General features: G+C 39.9%; 1 protein-coding gene across 2 annotated transcripts in view; it reads left to right on the plus strand.

Annotated features, from left to right (window-relative positions):
• Positions 1–4,996: 4,996 nt before the first annotated feature.
• The window catches only part of DAAM1 (dishevelled associated activator of morphogenesis 1), a 170,281-nt gene continuing 147,908 nt past the window's right edge, over positions 4,997–27,369 (plus strand). For both annotated transcript variants that reach the window (XM_063089045.1, XM_063089044.1), the window contains exon 1: positions 4,997–5,075. The gene's annotated coding sequence lies outside the window, so the exon portion shown is untranslated. The remainder of the gene's footprint in view (positions 5,076–27,369) is intronic.

Genomic DNA, 27,369 nt, shown 5'->3' on the forward strand with positions numbered 1-27,369 from the left:
TCATGTGGCTCTTGAGCACTTGAAATGTGGCTATCTCAAGTGAGGAAATAAGGAACTGAGCTTTTCAATTTTATTTAACTTAAATTTAAATTTAAATAGCCACATGGAGCCAGTGGCTACAGAATTGAACAGTGCAGGTCTCATAGATGGGCTAAGAGTAAGCCAATTTTGAAGAAGTTGATACAGGGAGAGTAGCTAAGATATATCGAAGAGTTTCTGTTTCTGAAGTCTGAGGAGCTGTTTAGATGAGACTGGTCTGGAGAGAGTTTCTGAGTGCCTGGAGCTATTTTCACCTCCTCTCTTACTGTGCCTAACATTACTACTGTTATTGTTCTACATTTCTGTATGATTCCATCTCCCTTGTCCTGTCCTGATGCTGGTTTTTTAGCTTTTCTGAGCTCTCAGTTTAACACAGTGAAATCAATCTTTTCCAAGTGCCTTTGCAGTGACTAAATTGAATAGTTGGCTCTGCATGCTACAAAGTCTTCTCCCTCAGGAAGAACCAAGTTTTACCATTAAGACCCTGACAGATTTACCAGCTTTACCTGACACCTCTTGGGGTGGCTGCCAGGTTCCCACTTTCTCCTCTCCAGGAAGACTCCGAGACACACAAGGATGGGTCCTGGGTGATCATATCTGAGCCACATGATCTTGTTATCTTTGCTATAGATCAGTGGTTCAAAAACTTTCATGTGTATCAGAATCACCTGGAGGACTTGTTAAACCATGGATGGTGGGACCTATCCCTGAAGTTTCTTTTCCACTAAGTCTGTGGATAGAGCCCATGTATTTGCATTTCTAACAAGTTCTCAGATGATATTGATGTTGCTGGTCTGGAGACCACACTTTAAAAATCACAGCTGTAGATAATTAAGTCAGGGACAGTCACTCTGAGATAGGGTAATCAGCTTCTGTGAGGAATTTGAAATTTAGAACAAAGAGGCGTAGAGTCTGAGAGCTATTGGAGCAGCACTCTGGAGAGAAGGTCTGAAAACTGCTACTGTTTAGGTTCCCAGAGCTACTCTGGTTCCTGTTCTTTCTGAACCTTGGTTGTTTAATCCTTGGAATAAATCTGACTACTTTATTTTGCATAAACTGGCCATAGAAAGCTTGTTGCCTGTGCCTAAAAGAACTTTGACTAAGACCTGAGTATATAAAAGTGTTTCGCCAAGAAAACAGAAATCATTCTAAGTATTTAAAACAGAGATAATAGAGTACAGGGAATTGGTTCCACTTGTGGTAGAAGAACTGAGAAGCCAAACATGCAATTCAGAGATTAGCAACAGCAGAAAGCTACTTCCACCCCTAGGGTAGAGGGACAAAGGGAGAAGGTGGTGTTAACAGAGGCTTGGGTAATGGAGAAGAAGCTGGAACCATGACAGACCAGTCCAATAGGGGAAATGCTGCTGCTACTGCCAGAAACATCACCTAATGCATCTCTGCACAGGTGGAAAAACACCCTAGCTTCTCCCTTCCTCCTGTCTCCAATCTCCCAGCAGTGCCTTTCCACATTGGGAAGCTTGGCAAAGCCTCCCTGTGATACAAAGGATAGCTGGGGCAATGCAGAAGGACAAGGTACAGAGCTGAAAATAAGCCAAGAATATGCACCCTTCAATTCTGAATGTCATATTTTTTTCTTTCAATTACATGTTGCCTACTTACAAATTAGGGTGAGATAATACGTGCATGCTACAAATTTCTGATAGTCTCTTGTTAAGAATAAAATTTCTTATTTAAATAGGTTATTAACTTGTTCCATAGTTAGGCCTGACATTTCAGATAACCTCTATGAAAAATTGCAAATAATAAGAACTAGCATTTGTAAAGTTTTTTCAGTTTGAAAAGTGTTTTTAAATGACTCGTCTAGTTTAATCCTCAAAACCCTTGTGTAGTAGGTATTATTGTTAACCTAATTTTATAAATAAGGAAACTGAGGCTCAGATTAAGCAACACAGATAAGTAAAATGGCTCAAAATGCTAAAATGGCACAATTCCAAACCTGGGCTCAGTGTGCAACCTCAATTGTTGCAAAACACCAAGCAATAGTGTGAAAACTCAAGCAAGCCTACAAACTTTAAATTCTTTCTCTCTGTTGATCTCCTTTATCTAAATCCCAGTATCTGGAGTAAAACCTTGTAAACAGAACTGAGAGAAGTTATTTTGAAAGTCAGCAAAATGCCCCATGGCACCGCCTCTCCCCTTCCCCCCACCTATGTAGGTGATCATGTAAATCTATTCTCAATGATCTCACAGATTTCTAATTAATAGGCCACGATTACGAGACAAGGCAGGGCCTTTCATAAGATCATTTCAGAACAGCAGCAGTCATTTTAAAAAGAAAAAAGCAAAGAAAACACTTTGGGCTATGCATATAAATTAGCTAGACACAGTAGGTGTTTCTGATGATTTATGAGACTACTTGGTCACCTAGAAACAATTAAATACAAACATACACAATGATGGTGTGTGAAAGTGAAAGCAAGTATGTGTGTGCGTGTGTGTGCGTGTGTGTGTGTGTGTGTGTGTGTGTGTGTGTGTGTGTGTATTAGAAGTGGTTAAGCTTCCTCTGGTCCCAGTTCTACAGACTGCATTTCTGATGCTGTAGAATCATTTTTGTTACCCTTGGTTACTAATGAAACAGTGTACAGGGATCAGTTCAAATCCATCACCACTTATAAAAAAAAAGTTTCCAAATGCAATGGCCTCTTTTATATCTATTATCTATATTTATATATATTTAATAGAAAGAAACGCTCACACGTGCACATCCACACATTTTTGTGCTTATAATCTATTGCATATGCTGTCCTTTACATATGGAGATGAGCAATGCCACAAGGCACATCCTATAATATTAATTGTTATGGAGAATGGGGTTTTTTTCTTGAGGCAGACCCCGTCCTCTCCTTTATTGCTGAAGACCCTAAAGAATGATTTCTCCTATGAAATTACTCCTCAGAGTGTGCCTCAATAACATACTTTTATCTACAGGGATAAGCCCTGACTTATAGAAAGGCTCCACATTCAATTTATTGACTCAATAAATTTCAGGCTCACTGATTATGTTTCCATCTAAAAGCTTTACACGGTTATAAAATTGGGAGAGCCTTTAGAATCATCCCTGGTCAAGTTTCTTTCTGAATATTTTTCCACGATGGACAGCAATACATTAATCCTACCCATTAGCTAAAGTATCACTGATCATACCCTTGATCTGATGGCCAAGGGAACATTTGTATTGTCTGTGTTCCATTTGAGATAATATTTGAAGTGGACAGAATAGTTCAGAACAGAAGAGCAACATTCAAAGTTATCTTCCTTCAGTGAAGGAAAAAATGGGTTTGATCTATAAAGAATGTTAAAAGAAAGTCAGGATTCAGCACTAAAACACTTCTCTCAGCAAAATAAAGCATTCTCCTCTCCCCTGAGATCCTGAACTAGTTCTATGAATATTTTTCACTGAACCCAAGTTAACATTGCAGAATGAAATAAGAAAATAAGAGTGATAAGAAGAGTCCCACCAACAGTTAGGGGGAGAGTTGTTTGAAATCTTAATTGCAGAGCTTTTCACAAGATGCCCAGTCTTTTAGAGATTTTGCTAGTGGAAATGAGGGTGTGAGCTAATTGTTATATGTGATTGAGACACAGCAAATGTCTTTACAATTTTCATTTACAATTCGCATAACTAAATGCACTGATTTTTTTTTCCATTTAAAAAGACACCTGGAGATTTGCTGTCAATGTTAATTTTTCATAATATTTGGTATTCGTTGATTAACGGAAAATGCCATGGAAAAATTTTATGTATTGAAAACAAAACGTGCCTAAAGGCTCAGAATTCTGCTACACACTTTTTGCTTACCTTTACATAAACATTTAGGTGCCTTAAGATCAGGGCAATTCTTGAAGAGCACCATGTTGCTTGGTTTAAGGTCTTCAAAAAATACTTGAAGGAAAAGGTATGGAAAATGAGATAGTGTTTTCGATTTAAAAAAATATATGTCGATTTAATATATATTGCTATAGATAATATATAATTACACACACACACACACACACACACACACACACACACACACACACACACACACACACACACACACACACACACACACATAAACTTTAGGTAAGGATGTTATCTTCCTGGGAGTTGAGAGCCAACAGAGCGGGAAGTCCGCTGCAGGGATGATGAACAAAAGCATGGCTGCGCGATAGTAGTATCTCTGCAGCAGCAGCAGGCTCTCTGACGGAGGGTTGCGGCGACTGTCTGGTCTATTACTGTCATTTTTATCAGTGACAGCCTCCGTTATTCTGTCAGCTCAGCCGACTAAGCTGTTCCTCGCGTTCTGCTTGGTCACCCGGTCTCCGTTAAACGGGCAGAAAAGAAAAAGGTGAATTAAACTAGCTGGAGTACAGGGGGATTCCTCCCATTTGGGGCCGGCGTTGCCCTATCCTCGGGGACATGAGGAAATTCCAGGACCGTGTTTAACCCAGAAACCAGTGCATCCCACGAATTAGTTGTGTGTGGGGAAGGCAGAGATAGTTTTAATCGTTCCTTCCCAGCTGTGTCCAAGAGAGCCCGGTTGGTCAAAGCTGTCTGACCGGTGCACACCAGCCCCGGACCCCTCGGAGCCCGAGTCAAGCGGAATAGAAGCCAAGTCAAAGGGCACGACCGCAGGCTGCTCCTCCCTCTCGCCCGTACAGTCCGCAGCTCAGTTTCTGAACGACCACCGCTAACACGGCGAGGCTGGAAGGCAGGGAGGGGGCGGGTCCTGGCGGGGGCGGAACCAAGGGGCGGAGAAAGGGAGGCTGAGGACTGCGTCGGGAAGTGTAGTTCTGCAAGCCCCGGTAGCAAGGCTCCGTCTGTCGGGTCGGGACTACATCTCCCAGAAGTCTGCGGGCCGGACCGGGGAGTCCATGCGCAGTGGGCGCCACATTGTGTCCTATCAGGAGAGGAGACAGTGATGTCACCTGCGAGTTGGTAACCTACGAGCGGCTGTGAAGGAAACTGTTTAACCGGATCCTATTGTACCCGGAGCGCAGAGCCGCCTTTCCAGCATGCAGGGACTGCTCAGGTAAGGGGGACGCGCTGCCTTGCCCTCCGTACTCATTCATTAAGTGGCACCGCGCGGTGGCGCGGGGGTGGGCATGCTTCTTCGGGCCGGGCGCTGTGTTCGCGGTGCGCCCTCCCGCTGCCTCCCCGGAGCTCCCGGGCCAGTAGGTAAATATTAAACCCGTCCTTCAGGTTGGGTCTGGGTGGGAGCGGGACCGAGACAGCTTTCGGCTGCCAAGCTGGGGATGGGAAAATGGCTGCAGTGCGGCGCAAAGCTAGCCGAGCCCGGAGGAAGGCGCCCCCGAGGACCGGGGTCCCTCCTTCCTTTCTTTCCGAGGGAGAGCCGGCAGGGTACCACTCGCCGCTTTGCTGCAGGCTCTCTGGGGCTGGGGCGCTGCGGTAGTGGCTTCGGTTTGGGGCTGCGGGCGCTGCAGCAGCGGTCGGGAGCTCCTGGCCCGGCGGCTCTGAGAGGGAGAATCCCGAGACGGGCTCGGTGGACACGGAGGTGGCGACAGGGAAAAAGGGACTTGTGTACCCTTCCGCGGCCGAGTAGAACCCCTACCATCCCTGGTACCCTCACTTCAAGCCCCATTCGAAAGGGACGGGGTGACTGTATTCAGGCAGAGTTGGAGCTAAATGTCTCAAAAGAGAGGAGGGAAGTCGGGCATTGCGGAGGGAGCCGGGAGTTGGCGGACAGCGGCGCGGGGAGCCAGCGGCGCCTGCGGACAGAGTTCGAGGCGCTGCAGAGAGCTCCTGCCTCCCGGCCCTCTCGAGAGGGCGCATCTCAGTCCTCCCGCACTGATCGCTCCCTTGGCAAAGAGTACTTGGGATGAGGTGAAGCGCCTGCCCCGGAGCCTTGGGCTGGGAATAAGTAGGGGGGTGGAGGGCGTTGGATAATCTAATAAGGCTCGCTGTGGGGCAGGAGGGCTGAATAATCGGGTTTACCCAGCTGGCGCCGAAAGCCAACTGCGTGTGATCGGCTTGTGACCGGCTTGCCCTGCGGCTGGAGACGTGCGCGACGCCCCAGCACTCTAAAGTCCTCTGGTTTTCCTTACTCTTTCCTAGCACCTTCGTTCGTTCGTTTACTCACTCATTCATCAAACCCTGCTAAGATCTCTTAAATTGCTCACAGCCTGAGTTTGGGGTGTTGTTTCTCGTCCCCACACAGTATTTCAGTGGGCTCAGGAATAGATTCCTGCACTCCATTACCCCCTCCCCCATCTCCAGCCTCAGGAAGCATCAAGAGCAAATGCCACTCGTGACTGTCTTGCTCCTTTTGAGTTGGTATTTTCCTGAGGTTCAAGCAGGACCCAGTGAATTAAAGCGGAGTTTGCTTGCAAGATGAATCCCGTTGCCATGGCGACTCCTGCCTTCGGAATCTTAACTGTTCACACTGCTGTTTCGATTCGGTGTGGCTCTGTGGGCAGCTGGGAGGGCGTGGCCAGTGGGTGTGGTCAAATGCTTGCTCTGGGCCCAGCTGCTCTCTCCTCCTCACCCCTTTCACAGCCCCGGGCTCTCCCCATTCTCTTGTAAATAGCTCGGACACAGTTCTTAGACCCCTTTCCCTCCCGCGTGCCTATATCTTATCTACCTCCCTCCCTAAAAGTAACTGTTTGAAGCCTTTTTTCTTGGGCAAACTGAAAATTACTATTTGAAAGATCTCTTTCCCCTTTCAGGCTAGCTGCAACATTTTCCCATCATTTTCCTAACAACATAGCTAAAAGCGTTGGAGGCAGCTTTCTCAAGAAGGGCGCCCTCCCCTATACTGCATAAAGAGAACTCCTTGGTCACCAGGGCAATTAATAACTGAAGTTGAATTTTGGAAGTCACTGTCTTCCCTTGTGTTTCTCATAAAATCTAAAGCCAGCCTTGAGGTGCAGGTCCCTACGAGTGAAGCGCGCAGGGCTGGGAACTAGGAGTTCTGGGTCCTGCTCTGGATCTGTCATTACTGTCCTACCCCACGCAGAAGTTAACTGTTTACCTCGGGAGACCTCGGTCTCCTCATTGGTAACATCACGAGAGAGGTGTAGAGGGTTTCCTAAAGTTGATGCTAGGTATAAAATCTTGTGACTCTAAAAACTTGGTGTGTGTGTGTGTGTGTGTGTGTGTGTGTGTGTGTGTGTGTGTGTGTGTGTGTGTGTGTGTGTGTGTGTGCGCGCGCGCGCGCGCGCGTTTGTTTTCTCAAAGTTATCTGCAGGTGAGAGTTTAAACTCAGCTTCTGACACTGGGCATTGGGTTAATATCTCGGAGCCTTACTTGTATGTAAGAATAACCTGGTTCTTTGCGGCAGCCCTTCAAAGTGGGCAAGGCAGGAGCTATATTACCATTTATAATACTGTTTATACTACTACTACTATTATCCCAGTATCTGTACTCTTCTAATTATACTTTAGCTTTAGAATTGTTTAGGTTTTGCTTTTTTAAAGATTTTTGATAAGTGCAGTAATTTGTAGCTTATTGCATTAAGTGTAATTGAATTATACAAGATTTTATTTATTTTTTATTTATTTTATTTTGTTTCCTCTCTGCTTGCATTTTATACCAATGTGCATTATCACAGAAGTTGCAATTGGGTGGGGGGGGGAAGGTATGCGTATGTGAGTGTCTGTGCATGTGCATTCGTGTGCAGATAAATGCTTGCAGATTCTGTGTACCAGGTGGTTAATTTTCATCATCTTGTTTTAGGTAGGTGGTTACATTCCCATGAAGAAACACGATCAGAAGTTGTTACTCTTTATTTTTGTCATAGAACTTATCCTTAAATGAAAATCTCCTTCATTTATCTGTTTACTATAAGTAGTTTGAGGGCAGGGTCTTCTTGTCCTTCTCTGTCTCCCCAGCATTTAGAGCAGTATTTGTTCATTTGTAGGTCTTTAATGCATATTTGTGGAATGAATATTAAATAGCAGAGCTGTGATTGGAGATCCAGGGTCTGTATTCTTTCCACTGATAATTCTGTCATCCATTGTGATATTATTCCCTTTCACTTTCAGTTGAACACTTTCTTGTCAGCATAAACCAAAACTCCTTTGTGGCATAAATGGCCTTCCATGTGTTTGAAATTTGAATTTTGCAATTATTTGCTTCTGGAATACAGTCACACAAATAGACTGTTTTTTTCTACTTAGAATTTTTTTCTTACCCCAAACCAAGCATTTCTAGATTTCTGTCAGTTGCATTATCCTGGGCCCAGAAAATGTTTCCAGGATGTGTATGACAGGAGAGTAGGGAGAGAGACCAAGGCAAAGATACCTAGAGGCTTTTGCCAGGCCACGAATGGCTCCCAAAAGAGCTGGAAGACAATAGTCCCCTCATCTGGGGTGGAGTTGTTCTGTAAAGAGGATCACTTGTCCCAGGTATGATATGAGAAAAGAACTTTGTCCAATGTTTGACATTCTGTTATCCAGTAGTCAGATTCTGTGGGTTTTCAGAAGTATAAATTAGTGAGGAGGTGTGATAATAAAGAGAGCGTGGTGGGTCACATCCTTGAGTGGGGCTTATAGGAGTTCAGTAAATAGGTGCTAAGGAATTTGAATCCTGGTGTTCTTGCTTTGTGTACTCATTCTGGGTATTAAGAATGTGTATATCTGTGTGTGGTTTATTTGAGATACTTTGTTTAAAAGGCTGCTTTCAGTGTTGTTACTGTGGTCTTTAGGACAAATAAGGTATTTGCAAACAAAACAGTTAAGATGGAAAGTGTTTCATTTTGTAAATATTTTGGGGATGGTATAAAGAGTGGCTTTGGCTTGAGAGTTTTGAGGTCTTCTGTGAAAACACTTTAAATGTTGCAGCTGTTGGATCAGAAGAAATAAGCTTTCCCACAAAGCTTGGTACCACTGAGAGCCTTAGGTGTTTTGTTCAGCAAATAATCACAGTTTGTAAATGCGGTGGGGCTCTTCCTGGCTTTGTGCCATGTTCTGGTATTTTCAAGTGTTAAGTCTATCTTTATATTGCAGGAAACAAAGCAATTTCTCTCTAGAAGAGGCACCAACTAAAATGAGAGTTCTGTTTTGGGTTATGATTTTTCCTTTTTGGATGAGGAATGTAGACTACTGTCACTTATTTTGGTATTGCAATTTCTAACTTGGTAATGGAGGAAATCTTCTAAGTGAATATCTGTGTTAAACACTCACAGCATCTGTTCTTGGTGGTTTCCCTGAAAGCTCACAGTTTAGAGGCAACTGATTGCACAGGTACTGTTTAAGAAATTGGTACGGAGTGCAGTTTCTGTACATGCTTGGGAGTAATGTCTGATTGTCAGAGCTGGCTGGGGTGAGATGGGATGGAGAATACCTCTCTTGAAGTTACTTTCACTTAGCAAGTGTACTGTCTTTTATGTAGATTGTGTTATTTAAGTGGCTGAGACTGCTGATAGAATTGAAGGATGGATCTAAAGTACCCATCTTTCCTCCAAACCACCACTTCATTAGTACCCCTGCAGAAAGAGGGACAGATGAAGATGAGATACAAGTTCATTTTGGTGACGTGCATTCCACTCCAGCAAACTCTTTCTGTGGGGGCGGGGGTGGTGGGGTGGGGTGGTGGTGGTAGTGTTTACCTTTTTATCTTCTGGTATCTTTTCCACTGTTTCAGGAGCAGAGAACTGAGAATTTTAGAGACAGTTTACATTTATAGTATGCGTGTCTAAAAATGAGTTAAAGGGCTGGCTGTTAGCTCAATTGAGAGAACATGCTGCTGGTAATACCAGGGTCAGGGGTTGGGATCTCTGTACTGACCAGCTGCCATAAATTAATAAATAAATTAATTAAAAATGATTTAAATATTAAATCCCAGGAGCCCAGCAACAGGTGTACAGGGCTTCCCCCCATCTCCCTCCACCCCCAATTAATCTGGGATTGCCAAATATGCCCTCAGCTCTGCTGAGCTTATTTTCCTTTTTTTTTTTTCTAAGGATGACTGGTAAGCGGATCTTAACCCTTGACTTGGTGTTGTCAGCACCATGCTCTCCCAAGTGAGCTAACCAGCCATCCCTATATAGGGATCCGAACCTGTGGCCTTGGTGTTATCAGCACCACACTCTCCCAAGTGAGCCACTGGCCGGCCCCTTATTTTCCTTGTTGATGTTTAAGCACTCCTGGTTCTTCCTCCTATCTGTGACTTTCTGGAGTAATGGCTCCCCTCATCTGGAACGTGCACCCCTTTAAGTGTCTAAACTGTCCTTGTGCTTTCAGATCCAGCTCAGGAATAGGCATAGCTTTCCTGTCTATCCCTCAGTTTTCACCTCCCACCCCCACCTCCTCATTAGAGCCCTTAGCCTGGTCACAGACTTACAACTAATGTGACACTAATAGTGTGTGGTAGGTGCTTACCTCCTGCCAAGCTCTTCCTGATACTTTACGTGGGCTACGTCATCGACTCCTTACAACAGCTGTACAGATGAGGAAACTGAGGCATGGAGAAGCTAAGGAACTTGCCCAGTTCAAGTCACACAGCCTGTAAGTGGCAGACCAGGTTAGGGACCTAGGCAGTCTATTTCTTTACACACCATACTATTGCCTGGCCTCTGATTTTCCTATATGTTATTCTTTTCTCTCCATCTTGGGAGTTGGGAGAATCACAGCCTCCTTTGCATCTCTTAATTCTGAGACAGTGCTGGTTTGATTGAGAGTAAAATTGTTTCTTCACTTAATGGGTTCATATAGTTTGATATTCTGGAACAGAAAATGTTGCATGAGATTTAAAATGTTGCATTTGAGTATTTGAGTGACAAAACTTTTGAACTCTCTCCTTTTTGCTATGTAAATTATGGGCAAATTGTTTGAAAAAGGAAATGCTCTTCTAGTCCATCTCTAAATCTGTTTGGAGTCTGTCCAACATTAGACACTATTTTTTAATTGAGATAACTTTTAACCAGGTTGAATGAATCCCACATCTGGTAAAAGGCCTTCTCACCCAGAACAGGGCTACAGAAGCCTGGATTGAGAGTTAAGAAGGCCTGTACATTCTCAGCTTCCCTCCTTTCCATTTTTTTTTTTTTTAACATAAATTGTGAAAGCTATTTTGAAAAGAAAATAATGAAAACGAGTAGTAGTCAAACATATAATCTAATGTTGGATATCTCTAGATATTAAAATAAGCTTTTACCCCCCACGTCAGAAGAAAGACTGATTTATTTTTACAGTGGAACAAATTTGGTGCCACATAAACAATTGCAATTCTTTTAATCCATAGCCATCATTATGGATTAAACATGGAAAGCTAGGGAAGCAAGTTCAATTTCCAGTGTAGCTGGTGTGATTTCCTGACTCACAATAGATCTTTTCCTTTTGGCTTAAAACTAGATATTGTGCCACTTTGACTATATTTAATGAAGACAATTGACTAAAACAAACTGTGTCATTTAGGGAAATAATAGGAAAGCTATGCCTTAATAGAATATTGCCAGGAAGGGAAAATAAAAACAAAAGGCTTGTTTGTCATTAGACTACTCAAACATAATATTCATTCAACAGACGTTGATTTCAGAAGCTTTTTAAAAAAGTTTATCTTGTTTTGTTTCCTAAGTATGTCATTCACCTTTAGTAATAATCTGAGCTCATTGTGTTCTATAAATTGCACCAGGATTGGAGTTGAAGGTTACCTGTATTTCTGCCAGGCATGCAATTAGGGTCACTTGTTAAACTGATCTTTGTCCTTTTCATTTCTGTAAAAACAAAACAAAACAAACAAACAAAAACCCGTACTTCAATTGACAACCATTGCCCATCTGATGGACTTTCTAAATTTAGACTTATAAGAGTAGATAACCCACATCCTAGCTCTGAGCATTGTTGGGGCAGTGCAGATACCCATCATCTGTTTTTGGAGGTGGGTTCTTATATTTGGGCTTGTTGGCTAAGCTCAGTTTGTTAGTGACGTACAAACCAGGGCAAGGATATGGGTTAGCTTCGCCTTGTTCTGGAGCCACAAAGTGCAACTGTAATCCTAGTCAGCTTTTTGTTTTTTTAAACTGATCATGCTCTTGGCTAACAAAGGAGACTAGACAGTGCATTGTGGATATATCAGTGCACAGCCATCACTACTAGTGGCAAAAGAAGGTGCCAAATTATAAAATGAATGGTAGGATTCTTAGTCTCTTCAGATCCTCAGCTAGAGACAAGGCTTTGCCTGTGATTTGCCAAGGAACTATATGCTTCCGACAGGTGTCATCCTGTGAAGATTGGATCAGGACTAGGGGCAGCTTCCTAAAAGTTTGCTGAAGCTCATAGCCTTGGTCTTTTTTTCTTAGAAGAATGACAGATGTCATCAGTGTGTGTTTTAGGGCCTGTTCTGGGCTTCACTGTTCTGTAAAGCTTCAGCAGATTTGCACCCAAGAAGAGTGATGGATAGCAGTCAACATAATTCCCCAGATGAGATAGATTGTTCATATGTGTCCAGTCCTAAATTTGTATTTGTGTCATAGAGATTTGGTAAAACCAAGCAGTGAAATGTCTAGATACAAGTTAAGTTCGAACCTGGAGTTCTGAAACAAGAGGTTTAGATTAAGGGCCCTTCTAAGTCCTGTGAATTTAGTATTAAACTTATTCTAAGAATTTAGAGAAAATGAAATGGACAAACTAAACCATTTGAAGGATGTTGCTGCATTCTCTACTCTTGAAAGTTGGTGAAATTGTGGATACAGAAAATGCCACACAGTTCTGTTCAAGGCAATTCAGCTAGAAGTTGTTTTAAAGTGCAGCTACAGTTAATCCAATATTAGGGGCTGTTATTTGATTTAGGATGATGGCAGTAAAGGAAACAATAACATTTCTGGTTTTTTTCCTATTTTGTTTGTGTGTCAATTATGTTTGCATTAGAGGTACTTTTTTCCCCCTCATTGATCAGCACACAGTGGTAATTTGTAGTAAAAGTCAGAGAGGGTATGGAATAAATAAATGATGGAATTGAAGCCAGTGGCTGAGACTGACTGCAGCATGTTCTCAGAAGGTTAAATGAACAGGCCTGCTATTGTATTTTCGTATTTTTAAAAATCAAGAGTAGAGATTAGATTGGACTAGAAAAATTCTATGACCCATTTAGGGCTTGAGATTCTGTGAGTAGGTGACACTTATAAGTACAAAATTTCTAGGAACTGTGGCAAGAAACTGCCTTGCCTATGACATTCAGGCTGTGACTGAAGTTACCTTTCTTCCAATACCTGACCTTTCCCTAGTATATCCCCTGGATTGTAACTTGCCTGTCCTGCTTTCATGGCCTCCCTGTGGGCAGATGAGATGGCTGGCCCCAGTCCACTACCTTCCATATAAGGGGAGCCACAGTCACTGACTTTGGGAAGAAGCCAGTCCTCCTCCTTAACCCTATCACTTAGAATAGGAAGCTGTGTGGCAGCAGGGAGAGGATGGCTTCCATTTTAATTCTCCCAAGCTTAGATTGTTTTTCTGATGGAACAAGTGGAGAGGAGAACAGAGGGAGTTATTGGGTCTCACTTATGATTTGTTTCCCTCTGGATTGCCTTTGTTTATCGTGTCTTTTCAGGCTGGGAATTCCTCCATGAGAAAGTGTGCGTACATGCATACTCACATTGGGGTGTCCTTCTTGTGTGTCTATTTGCTGACTGGGTTTTCTTCTCTACAGCCCAATCTGAAAAGAGGGCTAGAGAGACTTAACCTGCTTTTAGGGCTTCCGTTATGAGGAAACGAGACCTTAAAACAGGGATTTGGGGCAAACATGTTAATGATTTTTCTGATGAGGAGGGGGCATAATTCCAAGTAGGTTTAAATTTAACATCTGTGTATAACTTATTTATGTTTGGTAAGGAGTTTAGTCACAAACGTTTGACACCTTGAATGAAATCTCTTCACCTTCCAGTTGGTGCTCTGCATTTGCACAGAGGGAAAAGAAACAGTAGTTGATTTTAGGTTCAGTTTTGGTTGATCTTGGCAATTCCTTTAAACTTCCTGGGCCTCTGTTTCCTCATCTGTGCAACAGTGTAAACACATAGAATAAGCTATCTTCTGGGTAAAAATTTTAAATTTCTGCGAGAACAGTATCATCTTAAAATAATGACCTCACTTACATGGTGTTGTGTAATATTGATGTAATATCCACTGGGTTTCCCTCAGATGGAGATCAGTGAGGGGGAACTCTTTTTTTTCATCTCCAGATTTTCCAACCTTGGCCTCTGCCTTGGCACAATGTACCAGAGACCCTGCTCTTGGCTAGAGCTAAACCCCGAAGACCTGAACCCCAACCTCTTCTTAACTGAATAGCTCAGGAAGTTCCATAGGCTATAAGGGATGAAGCTCAACAGTGTCTTTCAGTGATCATCCAGTTCTGTTTAAATTGATAATCTCTTTAAACAAGAATGTGACCACCAAGTGTCCACAGGGTGAATGCAGCCAGCTGTCATGTTTTGTTTGGCCAGCACAGTATTATTTTTAAAAATGGAATGATATTTTGATGAGCATTTGTACTCTTATTTGTCACAGACCTTAGCATACCCTAGTGCCTAATGCATAGCCACTTAGTTTATGTGCTATTTCTTTACCTTTTTGGCCCTTGAAGGTATTGAGTTTGTGATTCCTATTTTAAACTAAGTTAAATTTGGATGGGAGTCTCTTCAAAGATTTATCTAGCAGTGGGCTAGCAAATGACCCGCTCTTATACTCTAATCCAGGGTTTCTCAACCTCAGCACTATTAAAATTTGGGACCGTATAGTTCTTTGTTGTGAGGGGCTGTGCTGTGCACGATAGAATGTTTAGCAGTATCCCTGGTCTCTACCCACCAGAAGCCAGCAGCACACTCTCCTCCAATTGTAATAACCAAGTATGTCTCTAGGCATTGCCCAGTGTGGGACAAAATCACACCAGGTTGAGAGCCATTTGACAGATTTTGGATGGCCTGAACTCTTTGAACATTGAACCAAGCTTGGATATTTAGGGATAAATTAGAATTCATCTGAGAAACTGAGATACCCTGCTGTTCTTATTTATTTGGGCAGTTGGTTAGAGCAAAGTAAAGGTCAGTGGATTAGACCTTTTGGGGTCACTTCTCCTTTCTTCCATGACCACAGCCTGGGAGGCCAGCCACATTTTAAGGACATGTCCTTGGTCACAACAGGGGACTCTGTGAGGCACTGATGCTGGGTCAGGGTAAGCCCACCCGAACTAGTGGGTAAACATCTTTGAAGCCCATGGCCCATGTTGATAGGTCAGTAATGTTATCTATGGATAAGAAGGATGAGGGTCTGTCATTATCATCAAAGGCCAAAATGCCAGAAAAAAAAATAAAAGCCGTTAGCTTTTAAAAATGACAGCTTATCTCCAATCAATAGTGTGAGAAGAGCTCTGAAAAAGATTAACAGAATGATGTTTCATTTTTTTTCTCTCCAAAATAACAATATCATTTAAACTTGACTCTGAAACTTGGGTTTTAACAACACTCAAACTTGCCTTGACTTTCAGAAAAACGCTGATAAGATTTTCAGTGTACAAAGTGGAAATGTTGTAAGCTTTTAATTAGCTTTCTTGAGCAACGGATGAAGAGATAATGCTTAGGGAAGCACAAGGTTTCATTTAAAACACAAACCAAAGTTTCTTTTCACAGGTATAGGTGAGACTTCTGAGGGCATTCCCGCTTCTTCTCCAGGGCTCCTGTCATGGTACTCCACCCTGAATGGGCACCAGAATTTTCCATCGTTGATTTTAAAAAGAGATGCCTGAGGATGCTGATTTAGTAGATCTGGGGTTGGGACCCAATTTCCAGGATTCTTAAACTGCTCAGGTAATCTGACATTCAGCCAGGACTGAAAACAAGTGGGAAGAGCAAAAAATCTTGGGCATGGGAAATGTGGTTATAGTCACAGATGTGTGCTGGGCCTGGCTGCCTGGCTGGCTAAATGCCCCAGCTTTGTTTTTAAAAATTTTAAGTTCATTTTGGTGTGAATATTTTTAAAAGGTTTTTTTTTTGTTTGTTTGTTTTTAATTTAGAATTTGTGAAAAGGGAAGGTCTTTTACATGTGGTATAATGTGCACTTTCTAATGCAGTGAACCTACTGCTTCTAATAATCTAATAATGAAGCTTTATTATATTTTTGCAGGTTAAACTGAAAAAACCTTGAAACTTGTAGAAGTTATCCTTTCCTCAAAAATCTTCCCTGAGAGGATTCAATTTACATTTTAGCCTATGGTCTAAAAGAAAAGAAAACAGAAACCACCTGATCACAAATTGTCAATACCATGAGCATCCTTGAGATAAAAAGTGAGTGGGAGAGTTATGTAGTAAATGCTCTTCCTAGCTTCTGTTCTAGAAAAGGATCTAAAACAACTTAGAAAAGATCTAGGTTATTTCTCAGCTAACTCTAACTCTGTGAGCTTCCTATCAGAGTTTCCTGGCTTTATGAACACGAGGTAGGTTTGTTGGTTGCAAGGTTCCTTCCTTATCCTATGCCGTGTGCCAGCACTACATCCCCATGGGAACCTTATCTTAGGCCCAGAGTTATAATGACCAAAGGGGGAAATAGAATAAAATGGTTTAAAAAAAAAAAAAAAAAAGAAAGAAAGGAAAGAAAGAAAAGGACTTCAGATCCAGATGTCTAGCAATTATTGCAGAAGCAAGGAAATGACTAATTTTTAGGAAAACATATACTGGGCATTTAATGGACTATCCCATAAGTCATGAAAGCAACACCATAAAATATCATTCATTTGTCATGTAAAAAATGTTTTTAATGTTGGGTGTGAACATTTTGGAATGCTGTTTTTTGTTCTTAGAGATATCCCCAATTTTTTTCTTTTGGAATCCAGAAGTCTTGTTTTACTTAAATAAAGCTCAGATCATCCTCTGTCTTCAGCTTCTGAAATAAACAGATTACCTTGTACAAACAGATTATATTGTGCAATAGGTGAAGACTCTCCCAATGAAAGACTCTTTGCTTTCACTGGCAAGTGGTTTCATGTTTTGCTTATTTGGAGCATGTCTGTCTTTCCAGAGGAATGTTTACAACATTAGTTATAGGAAGCAATACTCTTCAATTCCAGATCAGTTTTTTAAATATTTGTTATATCTATGGTCAAATCTTCTACCCCCAGTTCTTTTTGTCCCTGAATGCTGATTTTGAGTCTTGGATGGCCAAGATTTTCCAGTCCTAGAGAAATTTGGGGATGATGAAAATGTTCTAAAAGTAGAGGTAATGGTTATACAATTCGTGAATATACTAAAAACCACTAAACTGTACACTTTATGTGGATGAATTTTATGGTATGTGAATTATATCTCAAAGAAGCTATTTTTTTTAAAAGACAGACTAAAAATAATCAGACTAAGTAGAACTTAGAAACAGATTATTAGAGGGCCAGCCTGTGTCTCACTTGGGAGAGTGTGGTGCTGATAACACCAAGGCCATGGGTTTGGATCCTTATATCAGGATGGCCGATTGGCTCACTTGGGAGAGCGTGGTGCTAACAATACCAATTATTAGACCTTATTAATATTATTAGTTTTCCATTTGTTATCTTCATGTACATCTCAATTTTTCTTCTAAATAAACAGATGCATAATATGGGCAAAGAATAGTTGTGTTAATCCTTAATATTCATGGACTACCTGAGATATGGAAAACATTGTTATAAAGGAATTTTTGTTGTAGTGGAATCTGGCCCATATTTTTCTCATATCTCCTAATCATGAGATAGGGTATTAGAGGATAAAAAGCTTTGTTCTACTTTATACCCGCTATGATGATAAGCTAACATTTTGGTAATACATTTGGCCTAAGTCACAATTTGTTGTAAAATTGTTCCATTTGATTTTTTTTTTTTGAAGGATTTTTCTGCTATAAAAGTCATGATAATTGTAAAAAGCAATCAAGTATGAACTCTTGCCTATGAAGCTAACTGTGTGTGTTGGATAAGAAATATTTCATTTCTCAGGGATTATGTAGCTCAAGGTTTCTCAAGTCTGGATTCATGGTTCTCTGAGAAACACTGCATTAAAAGTTAAATTGCTGAATGTTTAGGTACTCACTTGGTTCCTGGGATTGTAAACCTATGTGCAAAGATAAGCTTTGAGATACTCTGGTGCTATTTGGCTATAAGATGCTTATCCAGGCATATTTAGTTTTATTGCTGCATAAACCACAAATTTAGTGGCTTAAAACAATACCAGGTCAGAAGTCTAGGCATGCCGTGGATAGATTCTCTTCTCAGGGTCTTAGCAGGCTAAAGTCCAAGTGTCAGCCAAGGCTGTGATTCTCATCTGGGGCTCAGGGGCTTCTTCCAAGCTCACTGGCTGTTGGCAGAATTTATTTTCTTATGACCTTAGGACTGAGCACTGTGAGTTGTGGGCCAGGGATTGCTGTTAGCTCCTAGAGGCCACCCACATTCCATTGCCATGTGGATCACATTGGCAATTCACAGCGTGAATGTTTGCTTTCTTCCATGCCAACCAGAGCACATCCCTCTGACTTCCTTTTTTTGCAGTCAGCTAGCAAAAAGGCTGATATGGAAGAGCTCACCTGATTAAGCCAGGCCCACCCAGGATAACCTCCCTTTGATCATAAAATGGAACATTATCATGAGAGTGATAGTCATTGCAGTTACAGGTTCTACCCATACTCAGAGTAGGGAGGAAGGAATTCTTAGTGGACAGGAGTAATGGGATGTTATTTAAAGTTCTGCTTATCATACCAGGTAACACAAATTATGCCAACGTACTCTTGATGATTATTCAAATGAAAACAAAAAATTCAAAAACCAACAGAATGGATGGCACCTCAAAAATATACTTCAGGACCCAATCTGTCTTCCTAAAGTAACTTCCCCTCAGACCGATTGCTTCCCATTGTTACTTTTCTTACTTCAAGTGGAGTGAAAATGAAGATTAAGAAGTTTTATTATTGAGAATTTCCAACACATACATTCACACACACAGTGAGACTAATATAAGTAGGTTGAGAGTCCACCATGTAACCACAGCTTCACCAGTGATCAATTCATGAGTAATCTTTCATCATTACCCTAAACTACTTTCTCTCAACTCTGGGATTATTTTAAAGTAAGTTCTAAACATAATATCATCTGTAAACATTTTAGTATTTTAGCATATATCTTAAAAAAAAACACCAGGTTTCTTTAAAAAATAAAATGAACAGGCCATTATCATATCTAACTTAATGTATATTAATTTCTTAAAATCACCAAACATCTAGTCAGCTTTAAAATTTTCTCCTTTTTAGAAGTTTGTTCAACTTAGGATTTAAATAAGGTTCGTATATAGCAGTTTTCTCATATGTCCCTTAAACCTCTCTATATCTCGTACAGTATTTTTCCTTGCAACTTACTTGTGAAAAGAAATGGGTTATTTGTCCTAAAGAATTTACCATAGTCTGGAATTTATGGGGCTGCATGTTTCTCTGATCCCTCTTTTTCCTGTAAATTAGTTAAAATGAAGATAATCGATGCCTTGTATTATGTGGTCACTAGAGGTAGGAAAGTTAGATCCATGTGTATGTAGATATTTAGAGAAGTATATACATTTAGTAGTAAAGCAAATATGTCAGCTTTTCCAGATTCCTATTATTGAGAGTTGTGAGTGTTGTATACATATAGTTTATGAATTAGTTCAGTTAAAATTCTTATGGAAAATATGTAACATATAGATTCATTAAGTAATGTTTGGATTTGCTCAGATCTTTAAGTGTTTTTGTTGAATCAGGTTTTAGTTTCTTTCAAAGAAAAAAATATTCTTAAAGGGGAAAGATATTTAAGTTTTGAGATTTGGAAAATGACCATATTTTAAAAATTCAGGTCATGAAATAATTGCTTTTTTGCAGTGGGGCTTTGCTAGTTATTTCATATCTGTAGGCTCTCCAAAGACATCCCCTTTGTCCTTAATGATCATGATACATATTTTAAATCCTCACCATTGGAGTATTCTATTTTTTAAAATGTAACACTTTAAATTGTTTTAAGAGAGTAGTTTTATATGATTGCCATTGAAAGAAAATAGAAGAGGTTATCTAATTTAAATTTCCTGTTAGAGATAGCCTTGGGTTGAGATAGGTAAGAGCATAATAAGGATCATTATTATTTCCCATCCTTAGAACCAAGGACAAGGATGCCACATTTTTTTCTGTAAAGGGCCAGCTACTAAGTATTTTAGGCTTTGTAGATTATGTTGTCCCTGCCAACTAAACTCTGCCATTGTAGTGCAAAAGTAGCCATATACAGCATGTAAGCACATGGGTATGGTTGTAAATAAAGTTCTAGTAAAACTTCACCCAAAATACAGGTAGTGGGCTAGATTTCACTCATGGAGAATAGTTTGCAGAACCCTGCCTTAGAATGTTTTGGTCTCACTTTAGAGGAGTAACACTGGTTGCTTTGTGACTAATTGAAATTATGTTTCATATATATAAACAATGTTTCATCACCTATATGATTGTGAGCATTTAAGAGCAAGGGCTTTAATGAAAACACAGATTTTAAAAAATGTTTCTTACTGCATAAAAATATAATCAATAATTCAAAAGAAAAACACCTTTTAGAATAATGTAATTTGGTAATTTGGAGATACTCCCAAGAGTGTGTATGTGTGCGCAGGCTCATTCATGCAAGGACTGGCTTCAGAGAAACAGAGAGACAGGAAGAGAGGAAAAATAGAAATGTTCTACTAGGTGAAAATGGAGAACCTGAAGAGATTCTCTCCCAGCCTCTCCTGATGCATGTAAGATTGGGTAATTCACATCATCTTTCTGTGGCTTAGGTATTTCAAAATCTGTAAAATGAAATACTGACACTATTTCACTCTTACTCCAATAAATATTTTTAAATAAATAGAGAAAAGATTAGAGCTTCTAGAATGCAAGATATTAACTGAAGAAACTCATTAGAATCAAACTATTTTTAAAATTTATTTCTTTTTATTTATTTATTTTACATTCTAAGATTCTTGCAGAGCAGTTAGGGAGGAGGGGGAGAGGGGAAGGTGGAAGGAAATAGGGTGGGAGAAGGAGGAAAGAGAGGATTCATGGTTGAGGCCTGCTGCACTGCCCTCATTCCTGCAGGGGAGACCATGGGGCTTCCAGTGGTGGACTGGTTGTTGCTGGGCTGAATGCAGATGTCAGGGGGGTATGGCTGAAGTCCTTGGCCACTCACTGCCCTGGCTCGGGAGACCAGGGTGTTCTGGTGGCGGATCAGTGGTCATCGCTGGGCTGGTTGCAGATGTTGGAGAGTTGTGGCTGATGCTCTTGGCCCCCCAACAGCCCAGCTCAGTAGCCCAGGGCATTTCCTGCGGTGGTCCGGTCATGGCTGGGCTGGGTGTGGTCATCAGGGGGTGTGAGAATCAAACTCTTTTGAAGAGAACGTTGATACGAAATATGGGAAATCAAGTCTTGTTTCCTAAAGTTTTGACAAATCATTTTTTTATTTTCAGCTATATTTAGCACAAAATAGCAGACTTAGGAGTGAAAGAATCTTGACTGGGTTTGTTTTGTTGAATTAGTAGAACTCATTTGTCATAGCTTACATTTGTTTTAAAACATAATTTGGTTAATTAGTTCCAATTTGTATTAGTATTAGTGTTATGGCCTATATGCAGAAACTGATCTATTCGTAGATAGCTGGTGCTAAAGAATAATTTTCGAAGAGTTTAAAAATAAGATTCTCAAAATTATAAACACGTGCTAACAGTTTTATTTAACTCATTAATGAGGAACCGGTAAGATGTTAGAGACGTTAAGACCACTTCACAAGAAAATTTGAAGAACAGATACATGTTTGCCTATCTGTCTATCTATCTATCTATCATCTGTCCACAATCATAAATGCTGAAATAAATTTGCCATTGTATACAAAACTGGTTAATATCTTAAAGGGCCATAAAATGTAATGTTTAGTTATCTTTTCTACAGGCATGTAAAACACTTCCAGACTAATCATTTGCTTTGCTGTGGACAAGAGCCATTACATTACTTTGTGTTTTTTGAAGTTAATTCCTACCCTTACAGAGCTGTGAAATAGTCTGGTCCAACAGGTTCGCAAACTTTTCTGTTTCAGTTTTAAGCCTATTAATATTTGCAGACCTCACATAGATAGAGATTTTTTTGTGTAATTTATCATATTAGTAATTAGAATTGAAAACTTTAAAACTATTCATTTATGAAGTGTCAATAATGAAATCTATTTCATGTTCATCTGAGTGATGACTTCTTCATAGGTATTAAAGCTTCTGGAAAATTCTACGATATACTTGTTGAGAGAATGAAAGTGAAAATAGCAAACAACATCTTAATGTTATTATGAAATTAGTTTGAACTCACAAATACACCGAAAAGGTTTGTGGCTCTCCAGGGCTCCTAGAACCACATTTTAAGAACCACTGGCCTAATTAAAAACAAGAAAGTCAAAGATAATCCCTGGAGGGCCTGTTAGACCACAAATAGCACTCCATTGAAAGGATACCCGGTAATCTCTTTTGCCCACTTCTAAATTTTGGGATTTTCCCGACGGTAGTAGTCCCTTCTGTGAGAAATGTTGCCGTGCCTAGCAAGGGGAATTTTCAAGGCCATTCTGAAACTACTAAGTCAGAAACTTTTTTTTTTTTTTGGTTACTAAATTAATATAGGCTCATTATAGGAAAAAAATGAAAAAATAGGAACATATATAGAAATAGAGAAAAATCTTATGAAGTTTAAAAAATCTTTTTGATTATATATTATCTGAATTCTTGCATCCTTCCTCAACTAAATGTTGTCATAAGCATTTTTCATGTTATTAAAATTTCTAATAAATTTCTTAGATGGCTGCATTCATTTCTATTTTATGCATGATACAGGGTAATCATTTTCCTAATGTTTTTCTATTAAATTTATTATGATCTTTTTTCATGTTTCAGATTATTTCATTTCTAAAAATTATCCTGAGAAAATAAATGGACAAAAGATACATAATTTTGAAGTTTTTAAAATAAATACTGGCACATTGTCCTCAAGAAAGGTTTTGCCAGTTGGACACTGTTGATAGCAACAGGCATTAGAGCATCTTTCACTTCACCAGTGCCTACAATTATCTGTGATTGAACAACTGGCAAAGGCTGTTGTTGTACTTTAATTTACATTCAAAATTTTGTTATATAGAACTTTTCTCCCCAGGCCATTTATATTTTTCCTTTCTTAAATGGCCTATTTGCCTATTTATCTATTTTAACCTCAATGTTTTTGAACTGACCATAAACGAGATTAATTAGCAATGTAAATGTGAAGCTATCAGAACTTTTCAAAAATACAGTAAACAATCATGAAACGCATTGGAAGGAAACTTATAAGATCTTTGGGCGCATTAAAAATGGCCAAAATATTTCTCTGATTTAGGGTCTCTGGCTGTAGTTTTGCATAATTAATTATCTTAACACACCCTTTCCTCATTATCTGAGGGAAACCTCAGGCCAGCTCCTGTCCTTTTACTGCCAATTTGCATTTCCTGGAGTTTGCCTTAGTGGTTTCCTATTCTTAGTGGTTTTCTGCTAATGGTGAGCCTGTCACAGAGAAAGCTTTTCTTTCTTTTTTAGATAAGTAATAGAATCCATTTTCATAGGAATTTAAGGTTTACAGAAAAGTTGCGCAGAAAATGCAGATGGTTCACATACCCCGCCGCCACCACAAACGCACGGTTTCTCCTATTATTAACATCTTTAATTAGCGTGATATATTTGTTACATGTGTGAACCAATATTGATGCATTATCATCAGATAAAGTTTACATTAGGGTTCCCTCTTTGTGTTGTTCAGTCCTGTAGGTTTTGCTAAATGCATAATGTCACGTATTCACTGTTACAGTATCATATTGGATAGTTTCACTGCCCTAGGGAAGGTATTTCTAAGGGCGTAGAAAACAAGGGGATGATACATAGTTTTTCCACTGGACAAAACTTGTTTGAAAGAGTAAGGAGGTGGAACAATGAAATAATCCAAATATTATGAGGAGAGACGGGAGAAGTTTCTATCACAATGGTTTATGTGATAAGAGAAATGTTATACCTTGTTTATAAGTAAAACAGATACTCAAATGCTTAGCTAAAATATTTACAGTGTTGCCTATACAGCACCTAATTTTACAAAATGCTGTAGTCATCTCAGTTTGATTGCCTTCATGTCAATACATCATGAGTCAGTATTGTAGGAAAACTGAGTTTTCTCTTACCTTTAGGGCTTTAGGTTCTAATTTAAACGGAGAAATAAATCCTCTTCCAAGCATAGAGTGCTTCAAGTTTGAAGTTGTAGATGGTTGTGATAATCTCAGTAATAGAATTTAATACATTTCCCAGTTCACTTTAGAGAAAGCAATTTATTCAGTATTAATGATTCTGTTCAGACTTTATTTTCTGGGACTCTATTTTGAAGTGGTTCACCTCTTTATTTAAGAAGTAACTAACAAACAAAACACACACATATCCTGTGGAGCTCTCTGGAAAGGCTGGTGTTGGCAGGTAGGTCTCTGTGCATTTGTTTGGGAGACCTGTTTTCATCCAGTGGTATAGTGGTTGTTACAAGTGGATTCTCTGGAGTAAGAACTAAGATGCTGAGGACGTGGTCAGGTTTGCACTCTCATCCCGAAACATCAATTTATCATCTTCCTAGCCTGAAAAAATGGATATATCTCCCCAGTGGTTTCTTTAGTCCCTAGGCACCATTAAAATCCCAGGTGATTTGGACTCTATGAAACTGACTGAAAGAGCAGAATTTCTAAGAGTGCCAAATGCCTTTCTGAGTAAAAGCTCAAATGTTTCACTCACATTCTGTGAATAAACAACACCTCTAATGTAAAATGGACCTTGAGATGTTGTATCATAATATTCTATATTTTCTTGCAATGGCAAAATCTTGTGAAATATCTTTAATATAAAACAGAATAATGATTATAAACAGTCCTTTTTCCCCCCCATGGCTGGTACAGTTCTGGACTAAAAGTATTCAAACATATTTTTCTTGTTAATTGTAAGGAATTCCATATTTTATGAACTTACCAAAGATCAATTTAAGAAATGTGATACACTCCCTTGTCATTTTCTGTTTCAGCCATTCTGTTAATTCTTATAAAAATTTTAAGTGGAATATATGATGATGGATTCACATTTGTAAACTGTTGATATATAGATTTCATTTTTGAAAGGGGTGGTTCTAAGTGGATCAAGATTTGGACACAGTTTCTAAGATAAAACATTAATTTTCTACTGAGTTTAGTAGCTATTATTTGGCTTGTGTTTAGTAAGGTTCTCAGATGGATAACTTGTCTTGTTTTGTTCTACTGGAGAAACATTTTTTTTTTTGTCTTTTTGTGACCGGTAAGGGGATCGCAAACCTTGGCTTGGTGTCGCCTGCACCGCGCTCAGCCAGTGAGCGCACCGGCCATTCCTATATAGGATCCCAACCCGCGGCGGGAGCGCCACTGCGCTCCCAAGCGCTGCACTCTCCCGAGTGCGCCATGGGGCTGGCCCGAAACATTTTTAATATATAGGCTTAAAAATAACAAGGGACAAAGTATATGAAATAGAGTAATAATGCTATAATTTATATAGTATAATCATCTGGTTGGGAGGCATAAACTTTTTTGAAGTGAGTAGTTTTGGGGTTTTTTTTTTTTAGTACTATTAAGCAGAAAGCCCTTATATTATCAATTGTCACAAGGAGAACAAATATAAGTAATTAAGTCAAAGTTTTGAACCACATGTTATGGTTCATGTTGTAGAAAACTCTACAGTGTTTTAGTATAATGACAAAATCAGAGTTAGAACTCAGGTCTCTGCTAATTGGTACATCTTAGATGACTGAGTAACATGCCTGTTATGTCAAATACAAGAGATACATGTCCCTCCCCCCACTTCCTATTCCCGCCATGCCATGGCAGACAATGCTTATCAAATGTGACATTCTTTCCTACCCAGCCTGCACATGGCCTCAGGATCCTGCTCAAAGCAACATTCTAATAGCCACAGCTAATAGGCAAGAGACCTAACTAGTTTGGCAGTGTAGGTAGTGGAATCTTTAACAATAACCTTTTAAAAATTTTTTTAATGTTTTTTAAGAGATTAACTTATGTTGTTTAAGTGGAATATTGTTTCTTTCTCTGTAGCAGTGGCTCCCAATCTTTTAGAGTATCATGATTCCTTTTTAATTAAAAAAAAAAAATCACAGGTTCTCACATGACCTTGAATTTCAGTTTTATTAATCACAGCATATACATTCATTTGGAAAAATGGGTACATGTGTGAGTGTGATACTTCTGGCCTCCCCTTCCCTACCCCCCGGGAGTAGGGGTTAGAAACCTTTACTCTATACCAGTTTGTCTTCTTTTCCTTGGTTTCAGTTAAAATTCTAAAAAGTATTTTACTAAAAGTAGAATTGAGTTTTAGTTCTCATGTCAGTGGTTTTTATACTATGTGTTATAGAGTCCCAAGATTCAGGAGGTGCCTCATCTGGGAGACCTCTCCCTTCCCCCATCCCCTTCCAGCTTTAAGGAGCCTGTCTGCTTCATACTCATATATATTGGGGTTCTTCATGAGATTTAATTTGTGTAAAGAATTGCACAGCTTACCCTCCCCCCCACCAAAAAAGACACTGATAATCCTATCTTACTGTTTTACACGTGATTAAATGCATTGCCCAGAGTGTTTCAGGGTTACCCTGTTAGTTAGGCTGAAGCCAGGATGAGGACTCTGATCGTCTGACTTGCGGACTGACTTGCCCTGCTTGGCCCTCAACCCGCTGCTGCTGTTCCTAAGACCAAAGGAGGATGTAAACTGACACCGCCGCCAGCTGTGAGTGCAGCACATACTTATATGGAAAGAAAAATTGTTTACATTGTAATGCCAGGGGGTTCAAGTCTATATTTCCATCCTTGAATAAAGGGTTACCGGGTGTACATATTTGTAAATGCTTGTTTGAGTGTGGCCTTCTCGCACTATTTAGTGCGAAGGGATGGGGAGGCTTTTTAAAATTTTATTTTATTTTAAAACAGTGAAGAGCTGATGCCATGGTCAGAAGACAGTTTCCGTTTTCTTTTTCTCCCAGTATTGTAGCCCTTCCCTACTGTTTGTGGCATACTTTGCCTTGTCCTGATTTTAAACTTTGTACAGGCAGAATCTCCTGTCTCTTTCCTGAATTTTGCCATTATGAAAGGGCTACCCTGGGGCTTGTTTCCCAGCATTGGTCAGCTATTGTCATTATTAAATCAACATGCCATCAAGATATCAACCAAATGTAATACTTAATGTACCTGGTTTGTGCTGTCTTTTTTCCCCTGGATATTAGCACAAAATCAAATGTCCCTCCAAAGTTCACTGTGATTCCTAGGATTGTTTA

Source organism: Cynocephalus volans, chromosome 3 (assembly GCF_027409185.1).
Source record: "Cynocephalus volans isolate mCynVol1 chromosome 3, mCynVol1.pri, whole genome shotgun sequence".
NCBI lineage: Eukaryota > Metazoa > Chordata > Mammalia > Dermoptera > Cynocephalidae > Cynocephalus > Cynocephalus volans.